Source organism: Belonocnema kinseyi, chromosome 8 (assembly GCF_010883055.1).
Source record: "Belonocnema kinseyi isolate 2016_QV_RU_SX_M_011 chromosome 8, B_treatae_v1, whole genome shotgun sequence".
In the NCBI taxonomy this organism is placed as follows: domain Eukaryota; kingdom Metazoa; phylum Arthropoda; class Insecta; order Hymenoptera; family Cynipidae; genus Belonocnema; species Belonocnema kinseyi.
The window spans coordinates 38,080,238-38,092,363 of NC_046664.1; the positions used below are offsets into that span (position 1 = coordinate 38,080,238).

At 28.5% G+C, this 12,126-nt stretch overlaps 1 protein-coding gene across 1 annotated transcript in view; it reads left to right on the plus strand.

Moving 5' to 3' along the window:
- The first annotated feature begins 4,296 nt into the window (after positions 1 to 4,296).
- Positions 4,297 to 12,126, plus strand: part of LOC117179145 (hexokinase-2-like) — a 54,878-nt gene continuing 47,048 nt past the window's right edge. The window contains exon 1 of the mRNA XM_033370829.1: positions 4,297 to 4,557. The gene's annotated coding sequence lies outside the window, so the exon portion shown is untranslated. The remainder of the gene's footprint in view (positions 4,558 to 12,126) is intronic.

A 12,126-nucleotide genomic window follows, 5' to 3' on the forward strand; every position in this document is an offset into this window, starting at 1 on the left:
AACAAAAAATGTATTGTTTGATAAAGTTACGATTCCAATAGTGTGCCATCCCATGAAATGTAATTTTACATATTAGTTCAAAAATATTTTTAATAATTATTTATTAGGAACATTCTTTTGGTTGGTATCGACTATTATTAAATAGTTATTTTGCAGGGGGTGGCACACTACTAGAGTCGTTAATCTACGAAACAATTCACAATTATTTTTAAAAAATACACATACTTTAGAGGTACAAGAAGATAATAAAAAATAATAAATAATTTCTTTACAGATATTTGTTTCTTCGTGGCAGCTTTATATTAGTCGCTTTTTGTTAATAAACAGATTTATAATAAATATTTAAAACTTTTCTGTTTCTTTTTCTGAGTATTTTTCAAATTCGCACAGAATTATGTTAGGTATTGTTCATTACACTTCACTACAACTTATTGTCTCAAAATATCAGAAGCAATATTTTTAAATTATTTCGTGATTTCCCTTTAAAAATAGAAAGCTGGCCACTTGGATTCGGGCACAAATAATTTTATTTTTAATGGAAAAAATGATGAAAAGCTTATTATTAGGTTATTATTAGAATTTCCAACCGACCTAATCTCACTTGTAAAATGGAGTGTTCTTCAGACAATTATAAGTCCCCTCTTATTTGCAGTATTAACAACTTCGATCGATCATCTAATTGATTGATAATATTGGCCCACGTGAACGATAACTACATTTGGCCATTTCTTCTATTTCGGGGGTAAAAAATGAGTCAAATCCATCCAAACCAACACCGTTTATTTAAAGTCTATAGAGGGCTGTGTAATAGGGTTAGTTTGACATTGAGAAGATTTAAAACGAAAGTGCACTAAATCCAATATTATATTATTTTGTGATCAGGCTTCGGATCCAAGCGTTATCACAATTAATTTAGAACTTTTTTTTTGTAAAACTTTAATTTACGATCGAATCAAAAATGTTGTTTAACATATAATTGTTTATTTTCAGAAAAACTGTCGTCCTTTTTTGAGTTTTAAACTTTCTGTTGAATTTTCCAGTGTCCTTCAACATAATAAAACATCCCAAATTTAATATTTTAGTTTGATAAAAAATACAGTATTTATAGAAAAATGGATCATTTTCTCAAAAGAAAAATTTAGTATAAATTGGCGTTTGTAAGAATTTCAGTCAAATTTAAGTGCACCGCTTAGACTATGTCCTTAGAATAATTCAAATACAATTTAATTTTACCTCCATTTTTCTATACCACAAATTTCCAAAATTTCCTATCGGGGGTTAGCCACTAATGACTTCAGGTATATATTTGCATGAATTTAATGAGTTCTCTTGAATTCTTTTGAAGTCTTTTGAAGTCTTTAGAATTCTCTTGAATTCTCTTAAACTCGTTTGAATTACTTTGAATTCTTTTGAATTTTCTTAAGTTCTTTTGTATTCTCTTCAATTATTTTGCATTTTTAATTTGTTAGCGTTCACTTCAGGGTATATTCTAAGGAAGTGTTAATACTGAGCGATGGGCGAGTCCCATTATCACATTATCAAATCTAGGTCGGAAATTAAGGCGGTCGGTATTTCCAGACATTTTTTGACAACGTTTTCTTTATTATTATAGTTTTCCTTATAATGTAACGCTAAAATAAGTGTCATGAAGGCTATCATTTTCAAATGACACAATTTGCAGTAATCGATATTTCCATAGATGATTTCCATTTATCAGTAAAATTTTACAATAAATCTCGCTTTCTTGGTAAATGTACTTATATAAATACACATATTATTTAATACATATTTTATTATTAATTATTTAATATTTTTAATAAAAAATGTAATACAACCTGAAATCGATGCTTAATACTGCCCTTTTTTCCTTTAAAACTACCTTTCTGCTTAGTACTATCCCTTAGAATATACCCTAGTACGCTTGAAATATTTTTAATTCTCTTGGATCCATTTATAAATATTTTTGAATTTTTGTAATTTATTTGAAATCTCTTGTAATTATTTTTAATTCTCATTGCATTATTATTCATTCTTTCCATTCTTCTACATTCGTTTGGTGTCTTTTAAATTCTTTTTCAGTTTATTGAATTGTTTTTAATTCATTCAATTTCTCTTAAATTGTTTTGAACTTTTTTGACTAATTTTGAAACTTGTTTGAAATCTCTTGAAGCTTTTTTAATTTACATTGAATCCTCTTAAATTCTTTTTAATTCTCTTTATTTCTCTTGAATTATTCAGATTTCTTCTAAATACTCTGGAATTCTTTTGAAGTCGTTTGAAGTCTTTTGAATTATCATGAACGCATTTCGTATTTTATTCAACTTTTTTCATTTCTCCTAAATTCACTTAGAATCGCTTGAAATCTCTAGAAGTCACCAAGGCTTCCATTGAATTATTTTCAATTATTTTTAATTCTCTTTAATTTTCTTGAATAATCTCTTAAAACTATTTGAATTATTTTGAACTCGCCTTGAATTCTAATAAATTCTTTTTTCATTTTGCTTAAAGTATTTTGAAATTATGTTAAACGTATTTAGAATTCTTTTTATTTATTTTCAAATGTATTGAATTAAACTAGAATTCTTTTGAACTCTCCCCCTCCCCTCTCCCCCCTCTCTCTGAATTCGATTTAATTCGCTGGCATTCTTATCAATTCTATTAAATTCATTTGAATTATTTTAAATTCTCTTAAACTATTTCAAATTACAGTCAAACCCTTTAATAACCCTCCGTTCTATAGCCCTTTCAAGAATTGACGCCGCGCCGCAGGTAGGTGTAACAGGAGCCGCGCGGGGTTTGCGGTAGTCACGCAAGCGAGCATTCAGGCGTAGATAAACAAAAGCGGAGCGGGATATAATGAGTAAGTTTCCACCCACCTTCAGCCCCAGAATCTGTGCTATAGAAGAGTTTCACTGTATTTCAATTCTTCTGCTTTCGCTTAAAATCTTTTAAATTTTCTTAACTTTTTTTGAATGCATCTGGAAATCTTAAAAAAAAATGAATTGTCTTAAATTCATTTTCAATTCTTTTAAATGCTCATGAAATCTCTAGAGTTCTCTTAAAATCTTTGAAATTTTATTTATCAAAATTTTTATTTAATTTTTTTTTTAATCTCTTGAAGCCTATTGAATTCTTTTTAGTTCTTATTATTTCTGACGAATTCTCTTAGATTCTTTCGAATTTTTTTTAATTTACCTCAAGTCTTTTAATTCCTGTTGAATGCATTCTGACTTCTCTTGAATTCACCTAGAATGCTTGAATATCCTTTAATTAACAAAAAATTGAAAACAATTAATTCTCTTAAATTCTATCAAATTATTTGGAATTCGCGTGCTGTCTTTTGATTTATCCTTCATGCATCTTGAATTCTCATAAATTCATTGGAATTCTCGTGAATTTTTTCGAAGCCTGTGAAATTCTCTTGAATTCTGCTCAATTGCCTTGAATTAAAGAAAATGTTACTCTTTTAAAATCTCTTGACACGGTTTGAATTCTTTTAAACTCACCTCGAATTCTCTTGAATTCTTTTAGACTCTTGAGATATTAAACAAAATTCCATTTACTTGAAATCTTCTGAACCCTCATGAATGCATCTAGACTTATCTTGAATTCACCTACAATTCTTTTATTTCATTTTAATTCGCTTAGAATTTTTAAAAGTTTCTGGAATTCTTTTAAATTCTCTAGAATTTCCTTAAATTCAAAAAATCAATTTTTAAAGTCTCCTAAATTCTTTAGAATTAGTTTCACAATTTTTCATTAATATTTTATGTATTATTTGAACTCTCCTGAATTCTTTTGAATTCTCTAAAATTCGGCTTGAATTCTTTGCAATTCCCTTAAATTTACCTTCAGTTCTTTGAAATGCTTTTGAATCCTTTTAAATTAAGTTGAATCTTTGAATTATGGTGCACATAAAAATGCCTGGGTTTTAACCTCTCTTTTACAGTTTTTAAATTCAGTGAGCTCACAAAATACACAATACAAAAAAACATAATAATGATCCCAAGAAGAATTCAGCTTGATCAGACGATAATATCGCGTGGAGCCCCTCGTGTTTCTGATGATTCCGCGTGTTCGATCTTATGTGTACGTATAGCGATAGATTATCACGTTCATGCGAAGGCTATATTGGTGAATGAAACCCACACACTTATAAAAATGAATCGTAGTCTTTATACGTGCAATTAAATGATGTTGGCGCTTCAACACACCGAAAAACACACATCTGGCTTTTACTGTGTGCGGGCCCCTTAAAGTTTCAGCGGTTGTAGAAGCGATAGGGAACTCGCGAAGGCTCTTGCCGACAGTTGCTCGTAGAACTCCGAGACTCGAGTACATTTTACCATTTCGTATTTACGTCCAATTTTTACGCGCAATCGAAACTTTCTACGTTAAATTTCAAGTCTATTATCCACTTTTTTTAATACATGCCCAGTGATATTGGAACTGTTTTAAACCAGAAGCCTTAAGGGAGCGGACATACACACACTTTTTTCCAAATTTAACTCATAGAGTTTAAATTTTAGCAAGAAACCAAAGGATTTCTTACTAAATGTGAGTAAATACTAAACATATGAATCACACGAGGAAGTGAAACATTGAATAGTTGAAATAAACTGCAATTATCATAAAATATTCAGTGAATTCAAGGTCGTATTTTTATGTAGTATTCTTACGTTTTAATTATTATTCGAAAGTTATATTTGAAATTGTCACTCTTTTCTTATATCAGCAATCATTCATTTCGTTTGAATTGCGAATGCAAGAAACCTGTTGCTGTCTGCATAAGGTTCAAGTTTAAAGTTCCCAAAAACAGGTTTCTTATATATTTTATTACAGTAAACTATTTTTCAAGATCAGTTATTATATCCAATTCATAAAAGAGGAGGGGTATTGAGAAACAAGTTCAACATTTTAGAGAGTGACAATACAAAAGTATGCACACATAAAATAAGTAAAATACTACAATAAAATTATTTCGACGTAGAGGAAAAATAATATGAAGGTGGTTTCTATTTTATCTTATTTTAATGACACAGACAGTTTGAATTTAAAAATGATTCGTATCTTGTATCCACTTGGGCTTTGTAAATTTATGGGTTATTTCCAAGATTTTGTTACACAATTTCTATTACATCATTCGTAATTTGACAGGTTGCGATGCCGAATCAATATTAGAGTTCTTGGTGACATTTATGTGTTCTAAAATCAGAATACATTTTTTTTAATCGTGTAGGGTTGGCCAATAACCGAAACTTGACAGAAAGAATTAATCTCTCTGTTCAGTAAATTTTTAAAAAATCTTCAAAAACACAAACCTAAAAAAGTCAACTTGTGTATACCGAATTGTAGAAGAAGCCTTAAAAACACAAACGTATGTTTCCAGAAATCAGAGTAATAGGCTGATTAGAGACAAATGTACAACAAAGAAAAAAAGAGGGAGATGCGTATGCAGCTTTCGGAAATTCACCAGAAATTATATTATTGACATGAGCAAACATTGAATTAACGTCTACCAATTAATGATCAGATAAGAAACGTGTTACTTTCATGTATCAGTAAACTGATTAATTGTGTCTACTCTAGGTTTCTCAATCATATTTGGGAAGAGAATACTGACGCAAATAGCGCAAGCCACTAAAAAACCATAAGGAAAAAGTTAACTTATACGTTAGGAGTGCATCCATTAATTAAATAACACATGTTTTGCCCATTTGTTTATTAAGCTTGTTTTGCACCCCCCCCCCCCTCCGCCCATACATAAATCAAGACTGTCATTTTTGTTATTAGCAATTGAAGAATACTTAATTGTAAATCTAAAAAATTAAATTTTAAATAGTCGAAATAATTGAGATATTTCAAAAAAGCATTCAAAAGTGCATAATTTTATATCATACACATTAATTATTGAATATTCTTTAACTGCAAATGTTGCGAATTGAACTGCCTATAGTTCAAATTTGAAGTATAACAAAAAAAGAACGTTCAAAATTACATACGATTACCTTTAAAATATAAAGTTACAAGAAGGAATAAATCTGTGATTTTAAATCGTTGAAATTGAACTATTAAAGAAAAAGCATTCAAAACTGCATCTCTGTACAATATTATAGACATTACATAAATATTGAAAAGTCTTCAAATTACAAAACTTAGAAATTAAAGAATGTTTTATAGTAAATATTGAAAATTAATAGGCATATTGAAAAACGTTAAATATTACATCATTTTTAATTATAAATATTATATATCAATGATTCTTTAATTTCCAGTCTTATTAAATAAAAGAATTAAAATTGCTAATCGTTAGAAATGAAGAACTTTCAATTATAAATCTTCAAAATTGAAGTATAAAATAAAATGTTCAAAATTATATACGAATACCTTTAAAATATCAATCTTAAAAATTAAATTAAAACATTTTATAATAAATTGTAAATATTTCAAATTGAAGATTTTGAAGTTAGAAAATTTATATTTACAAATAAAAATATGTACAGGTTTTAAGTTTTACAATTTAAAAATACTGTAAATCTGATGATTTGCGTTTAAAGTTTGTTCAATTTGGAAGATTTAAAATTGAATACTTGACTTTCAATTTCCAAAATTGTTAGAATTTTGGAATTTGTATTCATACATGTTTAAAATTCTAGACTCTTTAATTATATTCTTTAAACCTGTATATGGAACTTTCAATTCCTAATATTAAAATTGACGAGTTTAATTTTTTAACAATTTAGAATTTTAAATTATGCAAATTTTAAGTTTTGCATTGAAAAATTCGGTAATTTTTCAGATTTACCATAGAAATTTCTTCATTAAGAAAATTTAAGATTTGAAAACTTAACATTTGATCTTCAAAATCATTAAAATTTCATATTTGTATTAATATCTTTGAAATACGAAGTTTCTAAATTTGAAAATTTTGGATTACAAATTATACAAATTCGAAGAGTTAAAATAAAAATCTCTGTAAATTTGATAATTTGAATTACAAATGTTTTCAATTCTGAAGATTTGGACTTTAAAACTCTTGACTTTTGACTTTCAACATAATTCAAATCGAAGAATTTCTATTTATACATTTAACAAATTCAAGAATCTCCATGTTTACAAATCTTAAAAATTGAACAATCATTCATTTTATATCTTCAGAATTGAACTTAAAAACCTTAAAAATGGATTTATTTTTAATTTCCAATTGTTAAGATTAAGAATTTTTAATTTCAAATCATCAAAATTAAACCATTAAAGAAAGCGTTCAACATTACATACCTTTAAAATATAAATCTTTTAAATTGAATTATTTTTAATTCTATATCTTTAGAATTCAAGCATTTTGAATTATAGCTCTTTAAAATTGTAGAAACTTTAATTTAAAATCTTATACGTACATGTAAAATTGAAAATTATGCAAGACTTAAGTTTTACAATAAAAAATTCTGTAAATCTCCTAATTTACACTACATTTTTCCTAAATTGGTGGATTTAAAATTGAAAAATCTTGAATTTTGATCTTTAAAATCATCTAAGTTTAAGATTTCTGATTTATGCATCTTTAAAACTGATTAATCAACAATTTTAAGGGTTAAGAATTGAACTACATATTTTTAAAATACGACCAAAATTACATTATATAAAACTATAGCCATTCCAAATGAATATATCTCCGGTTATTTTAAATATTAAAAATTTCATATTCTCAAATTTTGAGAATTTTTAATCGTAACGCTTCCAAATTGCAGTTTTCAATCGCAGTGCTTCAAGATTGCAGAAATTTTAGTTGTCAATCATTCAAATTTAGGAGCTTTTAATTTTTACAATTTTCAATTCAAAATTATGCAAGTTTTACGTTTTACAATCAAAAATTCTGTAATTTTGATGATTTACATTGACACTTTCTAGAAATGAAAATTTGACTTGTAATTTTCATAATATGAATACTATTATTTTTGCATCTTTAAAATTAAACAGTTTTTATTTTGTGAATTTAAAAATAAAAATCAAGCAAATTTCAAGTTTAATAATCGCAGAAGCTGCAATTTTGATGATTTACATTCTAAGTATCTTCAATTTGAATGATTTAAAATTGAAAACTTCATTTCTTATCTTCAAAATCACCCAAAGAATAAATTATTTCTATTCATACATCTTTAAGATTAAAAAGTTTTGAATCGTAAATCATCAAATTTAAACTATTCAAAAATTTATAAAGACACAGAATTTCAGTTTTATTTAAAAAAATATTTGTGTAAATTAAGGAAACCGTTTCTTAAATTGAAGCATATATTTTAATTTGATAATTAGGTAATTAAAATAAGAAACATATTACGAATGTGTAATAGTTGTTTTTTCAATTACTAGTACACATTTCTCATTATTCAGTACATTTTAATTTTCCGAAAATTCATATTAAATCTATAATTCTGCGCTGACGTGCAATTTTTTTTCTCCTGGTTATCTTAGCAAATAGTTTTACTACAATGAATGTATATTTCAAAAAATTTAGAATACTAAATTTTTTATTGAAGTTTTTAGATATTTTTACATCCCATTTCATTTATCGTCAAATCTCGAAAAGTAGACGGCTAAATTTAAGGGTATATTCATGAAATAGTTTGGTAAACAAAAATTTGAATAAATTTGACTGTAGTAGCAATTTCAGAAATTGTAAAAAAAGACTTTGCTCTTATGGATATTTTTCTACATAATGAGGGGAAAAAATTAAAATAATAATCTAACTATACGGATATTCTCGTCTTGATAACGTTATCACAATCTATTATTATAGTTACTGAATTTTAGCGTTATAGAGGAAACTTACCTACAGTGGATAATGCAATCTACAGTGAATAATCAATAATTCACGGTGCAAATATACTAAACATTTTTTATTTAATTTGTCCAGTACCCACAATGGACCAAGTTTTATGTGCGCCTTGTGGGAGACGGCCATTCGACTCGTGTAATAGCCGAGTGAGCGCAGCCAGCACGATAGGCTTCACACTCGTCTGGAATCGCCTACTTTTCACACTAGATGCACAATATACAATTATTAACACATATCGTGTCTTAATTATTTGATCAAATAAAAGTAATTTTTTAATTACGTTAGCATTTTTCAATAATCATTCTCCACTGTAGGTTGTATTATCAACTGTATAGGGAGGTTTCCCCTACTATAATTTTGTATAGGGTTAATTTAAAAAAAAGTTAAGTAACAGTATCAATTTAACCACCCCACTCTAAAACATCCTATGTAACCGAGTGTAATATTTTTTACACACCCCCACCTTCCCCTCGAAAAAGGTGTTACGTAATTTATGGGTGGCCCCTAAGTTGATTAACAGAGACAATTAATAGTGTTAATTTAGTAGCTTCAATCTTTAAACTAGTTATCCTGCGACTCCTGTTTCGTAATATTTAAGGGGTCAACAATCAACATAAATGCTGAATTGTCGTCTCGTGCTATACGTGCCAAGAGGTCATTTATGACTGCAAATTCAATGAAAAAATCAGCCACTCGTCATTTTATGGGAAACTCAGCATAAGGGTAGAAGCCCTATTTTGAAGATTTTACAAGCGATACATAAAACGGTCTAAAAATCGAATTAAATATGCAGAAAAAATATGCACCCGAGATAAGGTAGCGCTAAGTGGAAGCCTGAAAAGTTTAATTGGAAAATGTTAATAGGTTCCGAGAAAACTAGGGGAGAATTTCTTTTGCTTGAGACAAATGTTTTCTCAAGATTAAACGGTAATTAAAAATCCAATATATAATCGATACAACCCGTGTAGAAATTCAAATGGGGAACTAGTCTGGTTCCCGAACATTCGACCCCACTTAAAGTCGGGGGCTAGTCGGGTCATCTGACTAGCCCCCGACCAGTAGTTTCACGGTAGATTAGTCGGGGGCTAGTCAGGTGACCCGAATTATCCTAGTCGGGGCCTGATCGGGTACTAGAAAGGGTCATATGATAATACATCCGCGTGGAACATGAACTAAAGTCCCCAAAATTTGTGGAAAATCTCCTAAAAGTTTGTCAAAATACTTATTATTTGCGGAATCTCCATAAAATTTTTCGAAATATTTAAAAAATCTCAAATTTATCCAATATTTAATGGGTGACATATCCTACGCTTAAAAATGCATAAATTTATATAACTAAAATTCCCCAAAATTGGTGGAATATTAATTTTAAAAAAAAACTTCAGTTGGAAGGCAGCAATGGAAGAGCTTCGCTCTGAAGGAACCGCCATTTTGGTTGCGGTAGTCTCTGCTCCAGGTAATTATGCTTCGTTACGTGTGGACTGCTGTCTTAAACACTCGAAGCGTCATTTCTATTGCGCGAGAGGCGGCACGTCGAGCCCTTGCGTATTTTCTTTAAAGCTACCAGTCCAGAACCACAAGACACAAATGAAAGTGGTAACGAAATCTGAACTGTACCGTGCTGAATAATTTACTACTAAGATACTGCTCTTCACTGATTAATCAAAAACTTTTTCTCTTTCCCATTTCAACTACATGAAGGACTAGACTTTATTTACATATGGCAAACCTTTCAGATCAAATTAAAAATAAGCATCTGTACAAATTTAGAGTCTTGAGACTAGCCCTTGACTAGCCCTTGACCAACCACCGACCAGACCCCGACTGAAATCTTGACAAACAAAAAGCCCAACTAGTCCCCGATTAGTTCCCGACTGGGTACTTTGTCATAATTAATAACTCGACTGGCCCCCGATTAGTGCCCGACTTGTAATAGGGCCAAATGGGGTTATTTACACACAGGAAGCAAAATTTGATTAGGAAAATGTCATTCGGTTCCGAGAAAATGTAGAAGGATTTTTTGTTCGTTGCAGACCCACGTTTTTTTTTAATTTCGACGTTAATTACAAATTAAATTTTCATTTTTTGACCAAAATCAATGGCGCAAATAATTTTTGGTAGCCCACCGATAGCATTTTTTTCGGTCTTCGTTGAATAATTTTTAGATGGCTCCCATAACAAAATGTTGCGTCCAGCGAAAAATAAAAAATTAATGAGTTACAAATGATCAGTTTTAAGTAATTGTAATTTTTTTTTTTTTAATGTTCTACATTCAATAATTATAGACTACAGAAAACTTTATAAAGTAGGATAGTCAAGTTCCTAAATTTCAAATTATAATTTAAATAGTTCAACGTGAAATAAATATCAGAATCGATCATTCATAATAAAATAGAAGAGTTCCCTCTACGATAGAAATAAAATTTGTAAGCGTTCTAAATAAATTGGAAAACTTATCAGATAAAGATTGTAAAACTTAAATTGTTGTCTATTGAGTTCTGAAGAGTACAAAAAGAGAAAAGTATAATTGAAAGTACTATAATCAAGTTCAAGATAATTTCAATATTCAGAATTAAATAGCTTCAAATACACAAACCGCGCATAAATTGCGCGATTTAAATTGTAGACCTTTATGTAATTAGCTAAGTTTCTAAAAATTAGGCATTTAAAAATCCAAATTACGGTGTCTAAAACTTCAAAAATTTCAAGGAGAAAACACAAAGAATTCATATTCGATCCTTCCAAATTATTGACAATTTTTTAAACTGAACAAGTAAAAAATTTAACACTTGCGAAATTAGACAAATTTAAAATTAAATATTTTGCAAGCTTCAAAAACTTACAAATTATGCATTTAAAATAAAAAAATTTTAGTTATAAATGTTGTAAATTAAAAATATAAGTATTTTTTAACAGATGCCTTCAAATATTAACCATTTGCCATTAGTGAAAGTTGATATAAAATAATTTTAGAATAAACGATTCATAATAGAAAAGTAAACTGAGGCAAAGATTATTAATTTACTTCAAGAAAAAGAATAATTTAGACACAGATTAGTGTAAAAAAATAGTAATCTAGGTTGAAAAATTTTTCCAAGTTCTAAAATATATGTACATCCTGGTATTCCTCGTATTTCGGAAGAAAATTGTAATCAATTTGGAAATTATCATATATATATATATATATATATATACCTTAATATCGCTCCTCTAAATGCTCCTAGGGAAATTGAGTCAATTGTCGAGAATGGGAAGTGCCGTATATACTGGAACTTTATATTCTCGACAATTGT